Source organism: Solanum stenotomum, chromosome 8, assembly GCF_019186545.1.
Source record: "Solanum stenotomum isolate F172 chromosome 8, ASM1918654v1, whole genome shotgun sequence".
NCBI lineage: Eukaryota > Viridiplantae > Streptophyta > Magnoliopsida > Solanales > Solanaceae > Solanum > Solanum stenotomum.
Genome location: NC_064289.1, coordinates 28,187,593 through 28,209,123, shown reverse-complemented (window position 1 = coordinate 28,209,123; position 21,531 = coordinate 28,187,593). Strand labels below are relative to the sequence as shown.

The 21,531-nt window shown below is 36.0% G+C and overlaps 1 pseudogene; it reads right to left on the bottom strand.

The window, feature by feature from the left end:
* LOC125873678 (uncharacterized) overlaps window positions 1-21,531 on the bottom strand; it is a 108,995-nt pseudogene that overhangs the window by 5,241 nt on the left and 82,223 nt on the right.

The following is a 21,531-nucleotide window of genomic DNA, read 5'->3' as shown; positions in this document are numbered from 1 at the left end:
ATGTCGCGATGGCTCCACAGGTTGTTTCAAGTGTGGACAAGAGGGTAACTTCATAAAAGAGTGCCCTAAGAACCGGCAAGGTAATGGGAATCAGGGGAATATGGCCCAATCTTTATCAGTTGCTCCACCAGACAGGGATGCACCTAGAGGATATTTTTTTGGTACTGGCGGAGGAGCAAACCGCCATTATGCGATCACTAGTCGTCAAGAGCAAGAGAATTCTCCAGATGTTGTCACTGGTATGATCAAAGTATTTACTCTTGATGTTTATGTTTTGCTAGACCCAGGAGCAAGTTTATCTTTTGTGACTCCTTATGTTGCAAATAATTTTGATATTCTTCCTGAGAAACTTTGCGAACCCTTTTGTTTTTCTACACCTGTTGGGAAATCTATTCTAGTTGAGCGAGTATATCGTGATTGTGTCACCTCCATCAATCACAAGAACACCATGGCTGATTTAGTTGAGTTAGACATGGTAGATTTCGATGTCATTCTAGGTATGGACTGGATTCATGCCTGTTATACCTCCATTGATTGTAGAACTCGAGTTGTTAGGTTCAAAATTCCTAATGAGCCAGTTTCAGCAGTGCCTAAGGGTCGTTTCATTTTATACCTTAAGGCAAGAAAGTTAGTTTCCAAGAGTCATGTCTATCAATTAGTCCGAGTTAATGACTCTAGTGTTGAGAAAACTCGTATTCAGTCAGTTTCAGTAGTAAAAGAGTTTCCAGAAGTCTTTCATGATGATCTTCCTTGAGTCCTTCCTGAGAGAAAAATAGACTTCGGTATAGACATTCTTCCAGATACTCGTCCAATATCTATTCCGCCATATAGAATGGCTCCAGCAGAGTTGAAAGAGCTAAAAGAACAATTGAAAGACCTCATAGATAAAGGTTTCATTCGACCAAGTGTCTCACCTTGGGGATCTCCGATCATTTTTGTGAGAAAGAGATATGGTTCCTTAGGATGTGTATAGATTACCGCTAGTTGAACAAGGTTACTATCAAGAATAAGTACCCTCTTCCGAGAATTGATGATCTCTACGATCAACTTTAGGGTGCTACTTGTTTCTCTAAGATAGACTTCAGATCAGGCTACCATAAGTTGAAAGTAAGGGAATGTGACATTCCAAAGACAGCATTCAGGACCCGTTATGGTCATTATGAGTTCCTAGTTATGTCCTTTGGTTTGACCAATGCACTTGCAACGTTCATGGACCTTATGAATAGAGTATTTTAACCTTATTTAGATATGTTTGTTATCGTATTCATTGATGACATATAAATCTATTCGAGGAATGAAGAAAATTATGCTAGTCATCTCAGAATAATTCTCCAAACTCTAAAGGATAGAAAGTTGTATGTCAAGTTCTCTAAGTGTGAGTTTTGGCTTGAGTCTGTGGCATTCTTAGGCCACATTATGTCTGGAGAGGGAATTAAAATTGATGCCCAGAAAATAGAGGCAGTGCAGAATTGGCCTAGACCCACTTCTCCAATTGATATTAGGAGTTTCTTGGGTTTGGCTGGCTATTATAGAAGGTTCGTAGAGGGTTCTCATCTATTTCATGCCCTTTGACCAAGTTAACTCAGAAAACAGTAAAGTTTCAATGGTCTGATGCTTGTGAGAAAAGCTTTCAGGAATTGAAAAAAATGTTGACTACTACCCCAATATTGACCTTACCAGAAGGCACGCAAGGGTTTGTTGATTATTGTGATGCATCTAGAGTTGGTTTGGGTTGTGTGTTAATGCAGAATGGCAAGGTTATAGATTATGCCTCCAGACAGTTGAAAGTTCATGAGAGGAACTACCCAATGCATGATCTAGAGTTGGCTACTGTAGTATCTACTTTGAAAATATGGCGCCACTATCTTTATGGTGTTCATGTTGATGTATTCACTGATCACAAGAGTTTTCAGTATGTGTTTACTCAGAAAGAGCTTAATCTCAGACAAAGAATGTAGTTAGAGTTACTCAAAGATTATGACATGAGTATTCTTTATCACCCAAGTAAGGCTAATGTTGTTGTTGATGCCTTAAGCAGGTTGTCTATAGGTAGTACTGCCCATTTTGAGGAAGATAAGAAAGAGCTAGCAAGAGATGTGCCTAGACTTGCACGATTAGAAGTTTGATTAATAGATTCTACAGAAGGATGAGTAGTGGTGATGAATGGCGCTGAATCATCATTAGTGTCAGAAGTAAAAGAGAAGCAAGACCAAGACCATATTTTGCTTGAATTGAAGGCAAATGTTCATAAGCAAAAAGTATTAGCGTTTGAACAAAGGGAAGATGGTGTATTGAGGTATCAAGGTAGGTTGTGTGTACCAAGGATGGATGAACTCCAAGAGAGGATCATGGAGGCAGCTCATAGCTCTGAATACTCCATTCATTCGGGTTCCACAAAAATGTATCATGATTTGAGAGAAGTTTATTGGTGGAGTAGTATGAAGAAGGGCATTGTAGAGTTTCTTGCTAAGTGTCCGAATTGCCAACAAGTTAAAGTAGAGCACCAAAGACCCAGTGATAAGATTATAGAACTTCCGGAATGGAAGTTGGAGATGATCAATATGGACTTCATCACAAGTTTACCAAGGACTCGCAGGCAACATGATTCTATTTGGGTGATTGTCGATAGAATGACAAAATCAACCCACTTTTTGCCGGTAAAGACTACCCATACATCAGAGGATTATGCTAATTTGTATATTCAAGAGGTAGTCAGACTTCATGGAAGGCCAGTTTTGATAATTTCAAATAGAGCTGCCCAATTTACTGCGCAGTTCTGGAAATCTTTTCAGAAAGGCTTGGGTTCAAAGGTGAACTTAAGTACTACTTTTCATCCTCTGACAGATGGTCAAGAAGAGCGCACTATTCAGACCTTAGAGGATATGTTGAGAGCTTGTGTGATTGATTTCAAAGGTTATTGGGATGATCACCTACCTCTTATTGAATTTGCTTACAACAATAGTTACCACTCTAGCATCCAAATGACTCCTTATGAAGCTCTTTATAAGAGAAGATGCAGATCTCATATTGGATGGTTTCAAGTTGGTGAAGTAGGATTGATAGTTTAGTTCATCAAGCAATGGAGAAAGTGAAAGTGATTCAAGAGAGGTTGAAAACAACGCAGAGTTGTCAGAAATCCCACACTGATGTTAGGAGAAGGGAGTTAGAGTTTGAAGTAAATGATTGGGTATACTTCAAAGTTTCACCCATGAAGAGAGTTATGAGATTTGGTAAAGGAAGCTTAGTCCCCGGTATATTGGTCCTTACAGAATATCCAAGAGGATTGGCAATGTAGCTTATGAGTTGGAGCTACCACAAGAGTTAGCAGCGATTCATCCGGTATTTCATATTTCCATGTTAAAAAAGTGCATGGGAGATCCTTCACTTATCATACCAACTGACGATATTGGTATCAAGGATAGCTTATCCTATGAGAAGATTCTGGTTCAGATTCTAGATCGCCAAGTTCGCAAGTTGAGGACTAAGGAAGTAGCATCAGTCAAAGTCCTTTGGAGGAATCAGTTTGTTGAGGAAGCTACTTAGGAAGTTGAGGAGGATATGAAAAAGATATATCCACATCTCTTTGAACTCGGAGAAATTCCAGACCAAGGTACTAATTCACTTCTTAGTGCTCTTTAATTTATAAGTTGGCATGTTGTATTTGCATTGCTTGTTGGGTGTTTGAGTTGAATGTTAGATGTTATACCCTTGGCCTAGTAAGAGTAATCTCATTCGAGGATGAATGTTCCCAATGGGGAGATAATGTAACATCTCGTTAATTGAAAGAACTAGAAAGAGATAGAATTGGAAAGAGTCATTTTAGGAAAGAATGAAAAATCTAGAAATTTGTTAAGTTAAGTTTGAGTTTTTGGTCAACTTCAAACGACCATAACTCCTATCTCAAGATGAGTTAGGTGTGCTTCCAGATACCGTAGGAAATATCTTAGAATTATCTTTCCAACGCAGCCGAGTTACGCGATTCCGAGTTCGTATGAGTGAGATATGTCCATTCGAAGTTGGGTTGTTCAAATAAGGAAAGTCTAATCTAGCTTTCGGAACGGTAGTTTGGTCTTTTCCATACCCTGTTATTTTAATTTCATTTTTTGGTAATTAGTTAGGGTCTAACCTGAACTTTGTCAGTTTACGCTTTTGAAAAAGAGTTAGGGTTTTGAGAGAAGAGAAAAAAATAGGAGAAGAAGCAAGGATTCATCATCTTCGTAAGGAATTGATTGCGGATTTCATCAAGGATTTGATCCCACGAGGTATATGAGACTTTCATAGCGTTGGGTTCGTTCACCCATGCGTCAATCATGTTTGTTTCAGTGAAATTCGTTTCTAGAAAGTTGATAGTATGATGTTCTTGAATTATGTTCTTGAAGTTTGCTTTAGTTCTTGAGATTTGATGGGATTGTGGAGTTCTTGATGTAACATCCTAATGAAAGCCTGATTCTTCCTTTATCAATGTTTGAGATGCTTGTTTGTGCCAATTTCCCTAGTTGACAATATGACTTTTATGCCTGGCGGCAACTCGGATCTTATGTTCTTTAGATGCCCAACTTATCCGCCAGTTGTCTGGCTGTAAAAGGAAGAGGTTAGTAATCGTGTCGATTTAAGAGTTGGTTTGAGTTAGATTCTTGTGTATATATATTGGGTATTTGAATGTATAGATGGATTGAGAAAAAGAATTGGATTTAGGCGAATTGGGGTGAGAAAATGAAGAAGGAAAAAGTCAAAAAGGTTTTGGGACGCGGACTTGCTCCCCCCGTGCAGAAAAATCACCTTCGCATCCCCGAGAAGACGCGGACTCCTCTGTTTCAAAAATAAATTTCGCGATCAAATATTTAAATGCATCTCCGCGTCATGGACTTGTTTCCAGATAGTAATTTCTTGATTGTTTCTCAGGTTTAACTATCTAAATTGATACATAGTTATTATGGGCAAAAAAGAGTATGGGTATACAGACAAAACAAGCATCATGGATTGTACAAAGGATCTTCAAGGCACACAAACATCTCTAGGAAGTGGGATATAATGAATAGACTTTACTGCTTATGGACTAGTACTCTATTGGGAATTCTTATAAGAAGATGAGATGAGATATGGGGAAAGTGGAATGGAGAAAGTTGGTCTAGGCAAATTATGGGGATCCTAAATGGCTATTCATACTGTATATTGCATTAAATAGGAGGCTGGCAACAAAAGTCAGATTGGCTAAATGGGGGATAGAAACAACATTGACATGTTTCATGTGTCAAGAGGATGATGAAGACATTGATCACCTATTCTTTAATTGTTCATTCAGTGCAAGTGTATGGACCAAGTTGCTAGCATGGCAGGGAATACATAGACCTGTTTTAAAGTGGAATGAAGAAGTTCAATGGGCAATCACACACATGAAGGGTCGGAACAGTGTAGCTCAAGTATATAGGATGACTTTGGTTGGGACCATTTATTGCTTGTGGATGGAACGCAACTGCAAGATCTTTCAAAATAAACAGACATCTGAGGAGAGTATTATTAGACGTATCATTCGAGATGCACATGGAAGAGGATCTCAACATGCTAGATTAGGTGGAAGACTACAACAACTTAATGTATGTCCCTAAGCATAGAGATATTAACTAAAATGTGATGTTTGGTAGAGCTTGGGGCTGCTTGTCCATGCCTATTGGATGGTTTTGTTTTGAATTGCTCACTTTGGTAATAAAATGTTACTTACCAAAAAAAAAGTTATCTAAAACACTCCTAAACATCATGAGATCTTTCCTATCACAAATCACAATCCTTGAATCCATAAATTCAAATTCAAGGAAAGTTATGAGTCAAGTCAAGAGAAGTTCATAGAGTTTTTAAAAAGTCTTTTACAAACGTTTTAACTTTGTTTTAAGACTTAAGCTTTGAGTTGAGTAAAGAGTAAGAGTAAAGCTCACTTCATCAAAGATTATACGGGAACTAAGTATTCCAAAAGTTAAAATGTTTTTCACATTTGAGCAAGAAAGGAAACACCGATTTCCAAGAGAGCTTTTAATCTAAGTTTAGAGTAATTATCTCAAACCAAAGAAAGAGTTTTGTTTTTAAACCATATGAGCTGAGTATATTTTGAGAGTTGTATTGAGCACCGATATGGAGACGCGGGTTCATAATAACTCAAGTCTCCATAAACCATGTAGTCATCATGGGTAGAAAGGATCATACTTTTTAGATGATTCCTTAGTGCTTTTTAGCATAGACTAGTGGATCAACTTAGTTAAGACGTTTTATATGACGGCAAAGTATAAGACAGTTCTGGCAGCGTGAGCAAGACGTTGTATCACCACTTAGGCTCATAGTGGTGGTTGTCGGTTAGAGAATCTACCACATAAATTATATTACTTTATTACATGAGTAAATTGAGTTGTTATTGCATTTCTTTAACAAATTGAATTTCTACCTACTATTTTAAATGTTTTGTATAACTGCACCCTATTATTGTTGTGTACTTTGCATTTGAGTTAAGTTGTTCATGAGTTGAGTAAAGCTAAGGTAAGTGTTTCTTTCAGATTCCTTTCAAGCTTTGTTATGTTTAGTATTCCCCTCGCATACTCATACATTCAAGTACTGATGCCATTTGGCATGCATCTTTTAATGATACAGACACAGGTAACCAGGATCAACATCCAGCGCCTCGTTGATCTAGTTGAGCTAGCGCCTCGTTAATCCAGTTAAGCTAGCGCCTCATTGATCCAGTTGAGCTCAGAGTCAATTGGTGAGCCTCCTTACTATCCGGAGGACTCCTTTTACTTTGTTTTCAGTATTTCAGTTGTTAGGATGATCGGGGGTCTTGTCCCGACATCCGTCTTTGTCTTAGAGGCTTCATAGATGAGTAATTATAGTACTTTAGTCTTGTATTTCAGATGTTTTGTTATGAGACTTGAGTAGCCATTTTGGCTAGTTTGAATGTTCCCTTAAAGACATTATAAGTTTAATTCATAAGTTTCTTATTTGAGATTATTTCTTATGTTTAAGTCTTCAGTTGAGTGAGTAAGTCAGGCCAAGGGTTCGCTTGGGGGCCATCAATGGTTCTCGAGTGTCAGTCCCGCCCAGGGTATAGGCTCGGGGCGTGACATTGCGTGACATTTTGTTCCTAAAAAGAATGATTCTTCCCTTAAGCCACAATCCCTATTTATTCTTAAATTCAACAGAATAGTGGAAGGGGAAGAGGGACAAAACGTATGTGCTATCAATAGCCAATTAAGGGGCAATAGAAACCCATTAAAAGTCATTAATCATCCAAAAACATTTTTAGAGAAAATACAAAATTCATTTTTAAATCGTCAATTAACCATTAGAAACGAATTGATTTTATTTCTTAGAGGACCAATAATATTACTTCTTCTGGAACAATTTTTTTTTTCATAATCCATTAATTAATTAGGCAAATATGGACCACAAACTTATTAGAGAAAATTGTATATAATAGCAAACTATTAATTCAAATTAAATGCTATAAATATAGTTTGATTTAATTGTACCTCATAGCAAACTGTTGCTATTTCACCTCTCTTCTGGCGATTCTCGCTCGCCACTCTCATTCTCTCCCTCGCCTCTCTCGTTTTTTATACAAACGCAAGTGTATAAAGTGTGTTTGTGTTTGTATAAAGCGAGAGAAAATTGTATATATACATATATTTTCGTTCCCCTCTCTCCCCTCTCCCAGATCTCGCTCGTCACTCTCCCAGATATCGCTCTCTCACTCACCTCTCTCACTTTATACAAAAAAACACAAATTGTATAAAATGCGTTTGTGTTTGTATAAAGCGAGAGAAAATTGTATATATACATATATTTTTGTTCCCCTCTCTTCACTCTCCCAGATCTTGCTCTCTCACTCGCCTCTCTCACTTTATACAAAAACGCAAATGTATAAAATGCGTGAAAATTGTATATGTACATATATTTTCGTTCCTCTCTCCCAGATCTCGCTCGCCACTCTCCCAAATCTCGCTCGCTCACTCGCCTCTCTCACTTTATACAATTGATCTTTTTGTATATGTATACCAAAGTAGATTATACAACTGCTTTCTTTTGTGTATGTATAGCGAAATATACATATTTATGTTTGCTATGGAGCGCAATTATGCAAACTTTGCTATAGCATACAAATATGAATTTTGTGTTTGTTATATGTGAAAGTTGCTCAACTTATTAACTGATGCTTCCAATTATGATATTAATTTGTAAGTAAATTAATTATCATATCACAATAAATTACAAATTATTCCACTAAAAATATATAATTGCACTTCTCGATTTAATTTTGAAATCTATTAATACATCTTATTTAACTTCTCGTGTTAGAATTATGGACACCATCAATTAAATGAAATTTTCTATAAAATTAATTCATTAACGAATTTAGTCATTTGTTATTATACGTAACTTAATTCACATGACAGATATAAAATCCACATGCAGGGGTTTCACATGAAAACTTATAAATAATCATAATTAAGGGGTATTTTCTATCTCAAGTCCGAAACACGGTTCTATCAACTAATTATTGTTTAACTAATTGTATTAGTCATTACCCAATCTATTAAGAATATATTGACTCATAATAAAGTCTCACCTTTTAGTAGATTAAAATAATAAATCAAAATACATAAATCATAATAATTATATCAAGATTAAGAGTACATGTATGGATGAGAGGATTTGTTTATTAATATTCAAAATATAAGCAAATATCTCTATTTGGTCCTTCAATAAGAAATTTTTTATTATGTATGAGGCATGCCAAATCATACTTGTATGAGGCATTATTTGATTGACAAATGGATTGGGACCCACCTGTCAAGTGACAAAGGAGCATCTATTAATAAGTCATTTCAGCCATTTTTTTTGTTTTACACTTATTTCAATATATTTTTTGTTTTCATTTTTTAAAATGTTTTTTTAACTAATCTAATTAGTTTATGTTTTTTATTTTTTATTGTTTGTTTTCACACTTATTACAATATATTTTTTGTTTCCATTTTTTTAAATACTTTTTCTTAACTAATCTAATTAGTTTATGTTTTCCTTTTCCTTTTTTGTTTTACACTTATTTTAATATATTTTTTGTTTCCATTTTTTAAATGTTTTTTCATTCTTAACTAATCTAATTAGTTTATGTTTTTTCTTTTTTATGTAGTGAATTTTGGTTTAATTTTTTATGATCATTGTGTAAGTTTTTATTTTACTATATTAAGTTTTATGTTATTTATTCATATTTTAATAAATAGTTGTTTGTATTTAATTTTTAGTTTATAAAATCAAGATATAAGTAATTTCTTTAATTTTAACAATTATTTTTTATGAAAAGTATAAATAAAATTTGTAAAGTCGCAAAAATTCTTTTAAGGAATAAATTAATAAAATTATCATTTTTATTTATAATTCCTAAGAAATGTGTAAAAAAAGTAGATAAACAAAATATTTATTAAATTTCACCTAGCTTGAATTTCAGGAATAAAAAATATCGCATAAATTGACGGAAAGATTATGTATTTATGTAGGTGTTTATGGATATTTTTCATACTTTCCATGAATAAAATTATTGAAGTATGTAAGTGCAAAATTTGAAACGATGGTTGAAAAAGAAATCAAATAAAAAAAATAAAAAGTAAGAGAGAGGGGGAAAACGTCATAAAGGAAGAGAGGGAAAAAGAAGTTTGGGCCATTTTTTGAAATGGGAACCCAATTATCCACTTGTCAAAGAATAAATGGAGCCTCATACAAGTTTTGTCGACTACATCATATTTGTGTCTCATTCATAGTAAAAGTTTTCCCTTTAAAACATACAAAATGTACTAGCACAAGAAGTTGAAATTTTAATATTTTCATAATTAAGATTGAATTATATTTAATCTTGTGCCACAATCATCAAGATGTTTATCCAACTTCATCTTTGATCGTGAACGCTTAATTTATAACTCATAAGAATAGATAAATTTTAAGTTTCCGCGTATGAGTTAAATAACTCCATAGACAAAAATTGTCTACTACATATATAAGTAATGAATACACATATTCAGAGGCGGATCCAGGATTTGAAGGTTTTGACTGCCAAGTTATTCAAAGGGTATAAATGGATCGATTTCTTTAATTATGGGTTATGATTCTGATTATTTATCTTTTTCTAGTTTTATAGACAATCGATCGAATATACATATTTAGTAATTTTTTTTTTTTTTAGAAATTATGAGATTTAAGATATCTAATTAGTAGTACATTTTCTTTTTAGAAATAATTGTTCTTATTCTCTAAAACTTTGAGAAAGAAAAAAAAAACCACATTAAAAATCCAAACTTCTATAAACTAATTTATACAGTTACCTCAATGGGGAAAAAAAATACAGAGAAGAAAAAAAATAAAAAAGAAAGAGCTGAAGCCTGAAGCCCACTTTATTTTGCCGGTATTCTCCCAAATTATTCCCTCTTTATGACTCTTTCTCCTCTTCTGCTCTGCATTTTTTTCTCGTTCTCCATTGTTGCTGCCTTTTTTCCTTTTTAGCTAGGTTTTAATTTGGGCATCTCGACTTCAAGCTCTATATTATATAGAAATCTCAATGGATTCTCCTCTTCCTCTATTTTGATTTAGGCATCTTTCTTTATAGTCCAAAGTTCAACTTTTGAAGATGGACTATGCTACTGAATTGAGGAAATTAAACAATTGAATCTCAAATAAAAAACTCATCTCCCCACTCCTTTAGCTTGCAATCCTACTGCTGCTATTGCCTAATGACCCTAAAACAGCTACGTTGCACGGTTTAGTCTTGTTCATCATGGGATCAATCAGATCATGGTGTTGCCCTGCAACAAACAGAACTTCGTATCACGATGATGGGACACTGTCTAAATCTGACCAAGGAATTGAGAAATAATACAGGAAAACAAATCATGCCATCAAATTCCTATAATTTCCTACCTAATATAGAACTTGAAATTGAGATGCCTAAATTAAAACCTAACTAAAAGTGCTACCTCTTAAAGAGGAAGAAGAAACATCAATGGCGAACTAGAAAAACCACAGGACGAGGAGAAAGAGTTAACAAAATGGGTCAATGTTATATTTTTAGCGGGTCGAGTCAAGTGGGTGGATAACTAAATGGTTTAAATGGTATTTTTTAAAAAATAAAATTTGGTTTTTTTATATAAATAATTCATATTAGCGAATTTTAATTAAAATAACAATTTAATAAGTGATTGACTTTCTGAGAGAATAGTGGATAGTTGAGTGACTTTTGAGATAAAATTCAAAGTTGAGTGACTTTCTGAGAGAAAAATGCATAGTTAAGTGACTTTTGAATTAAAATTGAAGGTTGAGCGACTTTCTGAGAGAAAAGAGCATAGTTGAGTGACCATCTGGTCATCGGGTGTTGTGGCATTCCCTCTCTAACACGTAGATCCACCTTTGTGTATATTAACATAATGTTCTATTCAAATAAAAAATTTATTATATTAAGTAAAATGAAATAAAAGTAAATACTATAACTCAACCATATAATTAATAATACTATATCTCAACACTAGAAACCAACAAGTCAAGGTCCGTGATTCATAATTCTTCAATAATTTTCTTGTTACTAAAAATTGATGAGATAAAATTCTTGTCCAGAGGGAGAGAAATTTATTTTTTAAATAATCGAAACCAATGAGTTGAATAAACAAAAATGTGGATTCAAAGAGCGCTATAGGGTGTTTTCTACCATGATACTACCTTATCATGCACTGTGAGTCATGAAGAAATTAACTTAATAGAGTATTAAAATACTTTATTCACTTTTATTTGTCACAATTTGATCTGACACACACATTAAGAAAATAATTAATGACATAAAAATTTTAGTAAACTATCCCCTATTAAATAATGTCTTAGAAAATAATTTATAAAATAAGTATTTAATGCTGAGAAAAAAATATAAAAAAAAATATTTTTCTTTTGATATATCAAAAGTGATAAGTAAATATAAAAATTTATTTTAGAAATAACTGACAAAGTAAAAGTATACGATGAGAGTACTTCTTTTCCTTTGATTGCTTCATTAGAGAGAAGAATTTGCCTGTTGAGAACAACAAAGAATGTGGAGGCCGCAATCCAAATAGGAACTCTATGTAAACTACATCAAAATGAAAGGAATATTCTATTTACTTTTGTCAACAGTAGGCAAAGAATTCATAAAAGGATTTTTTAAAGATAAACTTTTGATATAAATAAAATTCATATATTAATGCAATTATAAATTATTCAAAGTAAGAATAAATAAACATTTTAAATAAGATTATTTTTAAATATAAAATATATCTTCTTGGGACATATTTAATAAAAAAAATACATCATATAAATAGCTAATAAGGCACGTGTAGTAAAATTGATTATCATATACTCCCTCCATTTCAAATTAATTAAATTTTTGAAATATTTTTCATTTTTCAAATTAACTTAATTGTTCAATTTTCAAGACTACTTTAGAATTTTCTTCTAATTTTACCCTTCATAAGTTAGTATTGGAATTAGTTATTAATTATTTTAATCATAAATTTGACTTAAAGGGTGTGAAACACCTCCACAATTCAATTAATTTGAAATGGAGGGAGTAATTAATAAGGGTAAAATAGAAATTTATGACTAATTTGTGTCTTAATCTTCTTTTCTTAAAAGGTGTGAAACACCTCAACAATTCAATTAATATGAAATGGAGGGAGTATTAATTATTAGTTTTGTGCCTCATGTTTATGTCACGATCCAGACCATCGTGATTGACACATACAATAACCCTCTGGTGGGAGAACCATTAATACTAATTAGCTAACCAAAGAACCAAACAACTAAGGCATTTAAGTTACGGAAGCAAGTTAAATAGCTAAAAACTGAAGTTCCCATAAACTTCCAAAAGATCTAACGACTAAACAATGCGGAAAATACGAATAGAACCTGAAAGTCAATGTACCAAAACATCTAAAGTTCAACAAGTATAAACAAGAAGGGATACAACCCCGAACTAATGAACTAACAACTAACTAGAAAAGTCCAAGTCTAAAATGTGGACATAGACGAAAGAAGAACTCATGGCAGCCCGAAAAAACTGGCTCACCCTTGAATTCGAACGATCACTGATCTTCTAAGCGAGGTCTGTCAATAGCCGCTTGAAGATGCCATGTACTCAACAAAGAAAGAGCAAGTGCAGTATCAGTACACAACCATAGTGTACTGGTGGGATCACGCGGCTATCCCACTAAGTGTAATATACATAAGTCAATACAACAATATAATCACATGCATATATCAAACGTATACAATATTATCAATATTTATGAACAATATACAGTTTCGCATTTCTAAAGATACACAATTATGTCAAATCATTGGTTCTCTCATGGAACCCAAACCCAAACTGTTAGCATACCGGAACGTGGTACCCGATCCAATGATTATGCCGGAACGTGGCAACTGATCCCATAATTATGCCAGAACGTGGCAACCGATCCAAGTTACTGTGTCCGAACGCAACACCCGATCCATTAAACAAGCCACAATCACAATCACAAAGTACATTCTCATAATCATACAATCAAGTCATGATTCATGGCATTCATCATTCGTCTATTCTCATTTACAATTAATTTGCTCAATAATGCAACATTTGCATACATACATGTATCATAATGAAGCAAAAACAAGCATACATCACACAATCATAGAATCACAATCATCACCTACCTCGAAACAAGCTTGAAACCCTAAGAAACTTGATTCTTCCCTTTCCATATTCGTTCCGCTTGTTCTTGGTCTACAAACAATCAATATAACACGGGAATCAATAAACAATCATTACTTAGCCGGATTACTAACAATTCTATCAACCCTAGAATCTAGATCATACCCATGATTCCACTACCTAAATTAGGGATTTTCCCACCATGATTCTCAGATCAAAACTCTCCCACATTGATATTTACCCATTAGATTACGTTTTATGAATCGAAAAATGGATTCGGGGAGTTAAAACCTTACCTTTAGCCTTAAATATGGTGGAAAACAGTCAAGAATCGCCTGGGGTTCATCTTCTTACTCTCAAAGTCAAAAAGTACAGAATAAAGACGTTTTGGGGTTTATTTCTGATTTAAGTCGCGTCAGGTCCGCCACAGCGGTCCTCACCCTGCTGTAGCGACCTCGCCCGGTGGCAGAAATCCCGCCCCAACAGCTTGCACGGAACTAGTAAGCAAAATTAATAATTCCAAGACCTTATTTCACAACACACCTTCAACCAACAACACTCAGAAAATATCCGTTCACGCTAAGATCCATTTCGGGAGTTCTACTCACCCAAATTCAATTCCATAAAGTCATACAAATTTTTTAACGACTTATCTATCTACTCATGTGATCAAATTTATAATTAAATCACCCAATTATTACCAGATTTCCTTAGACTTTAATGACTCCGATTTCGCCCAAATTTGGATTAGATTGGGAAATCTCAAGATACTACGAAAAAGTTTTTCGGCCCAAAATTTTACCCCATTGGATTTTCTATAACGATGGAACCTGGTTGTTACAATAGATACCAATTTACCCATCACTCGTCCCAAGTGACAAAACTTAGGGAAAACAGGCTAAAGAAGGAATGAAGTAGTACCTGAATCGACAAACAATTAGGGATACTTATCTCGCATGTCCCTCTCGATTTCCCAAATAGCTTCCTCAACTGGACGATGATTCCATTGAACTTTCACCGACTTAATCTCTTTGGTCCTCAGTTTATGCACATCACGATCTAGAATTGCAACTGGTTCCTCCTCATATTAGAGGTCCTTGTCTAACACAATTGAGTCCCACTTTATGATATAATCCCCGTCACCATGATACCTATTCAACATGGACACATGAAATACCGAATGAACTCCCGATAAATTAGGAGGTAACGCCAATTTATATGCCACTGGTCCTACACGGTCAAGAATCTAAAAGGGACCAATGTATCACAGACTTAGCTTACCTTGCTTACCAAATCACATCACCCCTTTTATGGGTGATACCTTAAGAAGAACATTCTCACCAGTCTGAAAGTCATATCTCTTACCTTATGGTTCGCATACTTTTTATGTCTACTCTGAGCTGCTAGAAGCTTAGCTTGAATACTCATCACCTTATCTTGAGCATCCTTCACTAAATCAGCCCCCAAAGGTTTCACATCTCCAGCCTCAAACCATCCTATGGGAGATCTACATCCCCTCTCATAAAGCGCCTCAATCGGTGCCATATCTATGCTGGAGTGATAACTATTATTATAAGAGAACTCACACAAAGGTAAGAATTTATCCCAATTCCCTCCAAAATCAAGCACACATACCCTCAACATGTCTTCTAACACTTTAATAATCCTCTCTGACCGTCCTTCCGTTTGTGGATGGAAGGTTGTACTAAAAGTGAGTTGTGTGCCCAATTCATCATGTAACTTTCTCCAAAACTTGGATGTGAATTGGGTACTACTGTCTAAGATGATAGAAAGGGGCTTCCCGTGCAACTTTACTATCTCTTTCACATACATCTTAGCCAATTGTTCAGCATTATAATCTATTCTTACCGAAATAAAATGGGCTGACTTAGTCAATCTATTAACCACTACCCAAATAGAATCAAACTTCCCCAAGGTCTTAGGAAGACCAACCACAAAATCCATGGCTATCCTCTCCCACTTTCATTTCGGAATTGACATTCTTTGAAGCAAACCTGCAGGCCTTTGATGTTCATACTTCACTTATTGATAATTTTGACACTTAGCCACAAACTCCGCTATATCCTTCTTCATGCCCGGCCACCAATAAATTCACTTCAAATCTCAATACATCTTGGTCACACCCGGATGAATTGAATATCGAGAACCATGAGATTCTATCAATAATTTCTAAATCAAATAATCAACTCGAGGAACGCAGATTCTTCCTTTAAAATTGAGCACACCCTCCGCATCAAGAGTGGTCTCATGTGCTTTATCAATCACCGTCTTCTTTCTAAGCTCCTCCAAATTCTCATCCTCAAATTGTTTGGCATTGATCTCCTCAATGAACGTGGCCCTAACCTCAATGCTAGCTAACACCCCACCTCTTTCTGAGATGCCTAACTACATGAACTTAGACTCCAAGGTCTGAATTTCCTTAGCCAGAGGTCGCTTGGTTACACTCAAGCAAGCTAGACTATCCATACTCACCGCTTTGAGTAACTTCATCCACATTCGATGTCTCAAATTCAGATCCTCTTGAGTGAACACATGTTGCAAACTACGATGATCAGTAAATACCTCACACTTAACACCATAGAGGTAATGTCGCCAGATCTTAAGAGCAAACACTATCGCTGGCAACTCCAAATCATGCGTTGGGAAATTCCTCTCATGCACCTTCAATTGACGTGATGCATAAGCTATAACATTCTTATCCTGCATCAACACAGCACCCAAACCAGGATGTGAAGCATCACAATAAATAATAAAATCTTTACCTTCCACCGATAATGCTAGAATAGGCTCGGTTGTTAAGAGAGTCTTGAGCTTTTGAAAGCTCTCATCACATTTTTCAGTCCATTCAAATGGTATCTCCTTTTTGGTCAAATTTATCAAGTGAGTGGCAATGGAAGCAAAATTCTTCACAAATCGACGATAGTAGTTAGCAAGCCCCACAAAACTCCTAACTTCCGTCATAGAGCTAGGCCGAACCCAATTCTTAACCGCTTCAATCTTTTGGGGATCTACCATTACCCCTTCTTTTGAAACTACATGCCCCAAAAATGCAACCGAATTCAACCAAAATTCACACTTAGAGAATTTCGTATGTAACTTTTATTTCCCAAGAACACCCAGAACAATACGAAGATGGTCTTCATGCTCTTCATCACTTCTAGAATAGACCAATATATCGTCAATAAAGACTATAACTAATGAATCAAGAAATGGTTTGAACACCCTATTTATTAAACTCATAAAAGCTGCAGGCGCATTAGTCAAACCAAAAGACATAACCAAAAATTCATAGTGCCCATAACAGGTTCTAAACGCTGTCTTGGGCACATCCTCATGCCTAATTTTCAACTGATGGTAACCCGACCTTAGATCAATATTAGAGAACACTGATGCACCTTGCAATTGGTCAAAAAGAGCATTTATTCAAGGCAAAGGGTACTTGTTTCAAATAGTGACCCTAATCAATTGTCGGTAATCTATACATATTCTCATACTACAATCATTTTTCTTAATAAAAAAATTGGAGCACCCCATGGGGAAGCATTAGGACGAATAAATCCCTTATCAAGAAGCTCTTGGATTTGAGCCTTAAGCTCTCTTAATTCCGCCGGAGCCATGCGATATGGAGGGATAGAAATGAGACGGGTACCAAGTTCTAAATCAATGCAGAAGTTTATATCCCTATCCGGAGGCATACCAGGCAAATCATTAGGAAACATTTCTCTAAATTCTGACACCACCGGAATAGACTCAATAGATGGAGATTCAACCTCAACATCCCAAATATGAGCCAAATAAGCCAAACAACCCTGCTCTACCAGTTTACTAGCCCGAATAGAGGATATGATCTTAGCTTGTTTAGGCTTGTACACCCCGTCCCACACTAACTTTTCTCTTCTCGAAATTTCTAGAGTTACAGACTTAGTGTTACAATTAAGCACAACATAATAGGAGGATAACCAAGTCATGCATATGATTACATCAAAGTTAGTCATATCCAAAATCACCAAATCAGTCCAAGTCTGAAAACCCTTAAACAAAATAGGACAAGCACGATAGACATGGGTGACTATGGCACTTTCCAACTGGGGTAGAAACATGAATAGGGGAATCAAGTATATCACAAATCATAGAAAATTCTGAGGAAAATCGTACAGATACATATAAATAAGTAGAACCCAGATCAAATAACACATTAGCCATCTGGTCACTGACAAGAATAGTACCTGTGATCACTGCGTCAGACGCCTCTGCCACATTTATGCCCGAAAAGGCATAACACTGAGCCCTATCATCTTGACGAGCTACTTCCCTGCCTGGTTGCGTTGTACCTATGCATGCGTTACCATTTTCTTTACCCCTACGGCCTCGCTGATTACCTCATCGCCCACCTTGTGGACACCCTCGACCATTATTACCATTTTCCGCGGGTACCACTACTCTAGTCTGCTGCTGTGCGAAATCCAACACACATGGGTGGGGACAATCTCTCCTCATATGTCCAGGTTCTCCACAATTATAGCAAGTACGATCAAAAGATGGTTTGTCGCCCGTCGAAGGCGCGACTCCCTGGCTATCCTGAATCAAATTATGAGGTGGAGTTCATGAGTAGTTACCTGTAGAGGCGGTCATGGCGGACTAAATTGGCCTGCTGCAAGTGTTGGCCTCCCTGGCCCTTTGGAATTAGAACCTTGAAAGTTACATGAGTTCTTGGCCCTTTTTGCCAATGCCTTAGCCTGACCGTCTCGCCTCACCCCCTTTACTTTCTTAACAAAGTATGTTACCTCATTAAAGCTCCTGTCTACAGAGGTCATATGAACAAATAATACATGCAATTCAGAGTTTTGTCCCCTAATAAATAAACAGATCCTCTATTTCTCAGTAGTCACCAATTAAGTGGCATATCTAGACAAAGTATGGAACTTGGCCTCACAAGCAGCCACAGACATACCACCTTGCTCCAAAGCCATTAACTCATCCTTCTTGGGATCTCTCAAAGTTCTAGGCACATATTTCTCTAAAAACAGAGCATGAAACTGGGTCCAAAAGAGTGGGGGTAAAGTTGAAGATATGCACTCCACATAAGCTCTCCACCACTGCTTAGCCTCACCTTGAAGTTGAAAAGTCACGAACTCAACCCCATGTTGATGGACAATTCCCAACTTATGAAGCCTCTCATAGTAGTCTAAGATAAATTCATAAGCATCCTCACTATCAGAACCAAGAAATACAGGAGGCTTTAGCATAAAAAACTTAGTCAACATTTCATGCTCATTACCAGTCATATCAGAGCCCAACAAAGGACGGAAGAAAACATCATTAGCTCCAATCCCACCCACCTTAGGCATAGTGATAGCAATAGAAAGCATCAGAAACTTAGTCAACATTTCATGCCCATTACCAGTTATAACAGAACCCAACAAAGGATGGAAGAAAACATCATTAGCTCCAGTCCCACCCACCTTAGGCGTAGTGATAGCAATAGGGGGATTGGTGGGAGCTTAAGTTGCTTAAACAGATGGAAGCACTCTAGGACCAACCAACTCTTTCAAGAATGACATGATATGTTGGGCTAACACTGGGTCTATATCTCTAGTCTCAGCCTGTAGCTCTTCCTCTTGTCCAACCTCCTCAACATTTTCAACCTCAATATTCTCTTCTATATCTTCATGATGCACATGAAGGGTCTCATTTTTTGGAGCATTTTCAACCGGTGATCCATCCCCAGCAGGCGTCACTCTTCCTCGTCCTCTACCCCTAGCTCTTCCTCTACCCCTGCCTCAATTGCGACCTCTCGCTGCAGATTCCTCAGCTGGAGCATTGATGAGAGCTACGGACCTGACGCCGTTGAATCTAGTATTAACCATTTACGGACAGAAGAGTGAAAGGGGTTAGATACCAATTTGAATCGCCAGATACCAATTGGAATCAAGTTATAGCATGAAAGGAGACAAGAGAAAGCAGAGAGATTTCCTAAAGTCCTATAGCCTGTCGAAGAAAAGTACAAATGTCTCCATACCGTTCCGCAAGACTCTACTAAAATCGTTTTGGTACATCAATATCAAAGAACGTCCAAGTCCGAAATATGCACATAGACGAAAGAAGAACTCATGGCAACCCAAAAGAATTGGTTCACCCTTGAATTCGAACGATCATTGATCTTCTAAGCGAGGTCTGTCAATAGGCGCCTGAAGATGCCATGTACTCAACAAAGAAAGAGCAAGTGCAGTATCAGTACACAACCATAGTGTACTGGTAGGATCACTTGGCTATCCCACTAAGTTTAATATACATAAGTCAATACAACAATATAATCACATTTATATATCGAACGTATACAATATTATCAACATTTACGAACAATAGACAGTTTCACATTTCTCAAGATACACAATTATATCAAATCATTGGTGCTCTCATGAAACCCAAATCCAAATTGTTAGCATACCGGAACGTGGTACCCGATCCAATGATTATGCCGGAACGTGGCAACTGATCCCATAATTATGCCGGAACGTGGCAATCGATCCAAGTTAGTGTGTTGGAACGCAACACCCGATCCATTCAACAAGCCACAATCACAATCACAAAGTACATTCTCATAATCATACAATCAAGTCATGATTCATGGCATTCATCATTCGTTTATTTTCATTTACAATTAATGTGATCAATAATGCAACATTCGCATACATATATGTATCATAATGAAGCAAGAACAAACATATATTACACAATCATAAAATCACAACCATCACCTACCTCGAAACAAGCTTGAAACCCCAAAAAACTTGATTCTTCCCTTTTCGGATTCATTTCGCTTGTTTTTGGTCTACAAACAATCAATATAACACGAAAATCAATAAACAATCATTAATTATCCGAATTACTAATAATTCTATCAACCCTAGATCATACCCATGATTCCACTACCCAAATTAGGGCTTTTCACACTATAATTCTCAAATCAAAACTCTCCCCCATCGATAGTTATCCATTAGATTACGTTCTACGGATCGAAAAATTGACTAGGGGAGTTAAAACCTTACCTTTAGCCTTAAAGATGGTGGAAAACTGTTAAGAATCGCCTGAGGTTCGTCTCGTTACTCTCAAAGTCAAAAAGTGCAGAATAAAGACGTTTTGGGGTTTATTTTCGACTTAAGTCGCATCGGGCCCGCCACAACGGTCCTCACTCCGCTACAGCGGCCTCGCCCTGGCGGCAGAAATCCCGCCCCAGTGGCTTGCACGGAACCAGTGAGTAAAATTAATAATTCCAAGACTCCATTTCACAACACACCTTTAACCAACGACACTCAAAAAATACATCTTCACGCTAAGATCTATTTCAGGAGTTCTACTCACCCGAATTCAATTCCGTAAAGTCGTACGGATTTCTTAACGACTTATCTATCTACTCATGTGATCAAATTCATAATTAAATCACTCAATTGTTACAAAATTTCCCTAAACTTTAATGACTCTGATTTCGCCCAAATCTGGACTAGGTTGGGAAATCTCAAGATACTACGGAACCCGATCATTACAGTTTATGAAAAAAATTACTTAATTTTAAGTTTTAAAAAATCTATATGTATCATATATATATAGAGAGAGAGAGAGAGACAAGGTGATGTGACACCACTCTATAGCCTCCATTCCTATTTATCTTTTTTCTTCTTTTTTGGGCTTTTTTTTTTCATTTCTTTCATTAAATAATTTGTTTATTAATTAAAAAATTCAATCATATTTACTCTTCTAATTATATCTAATAA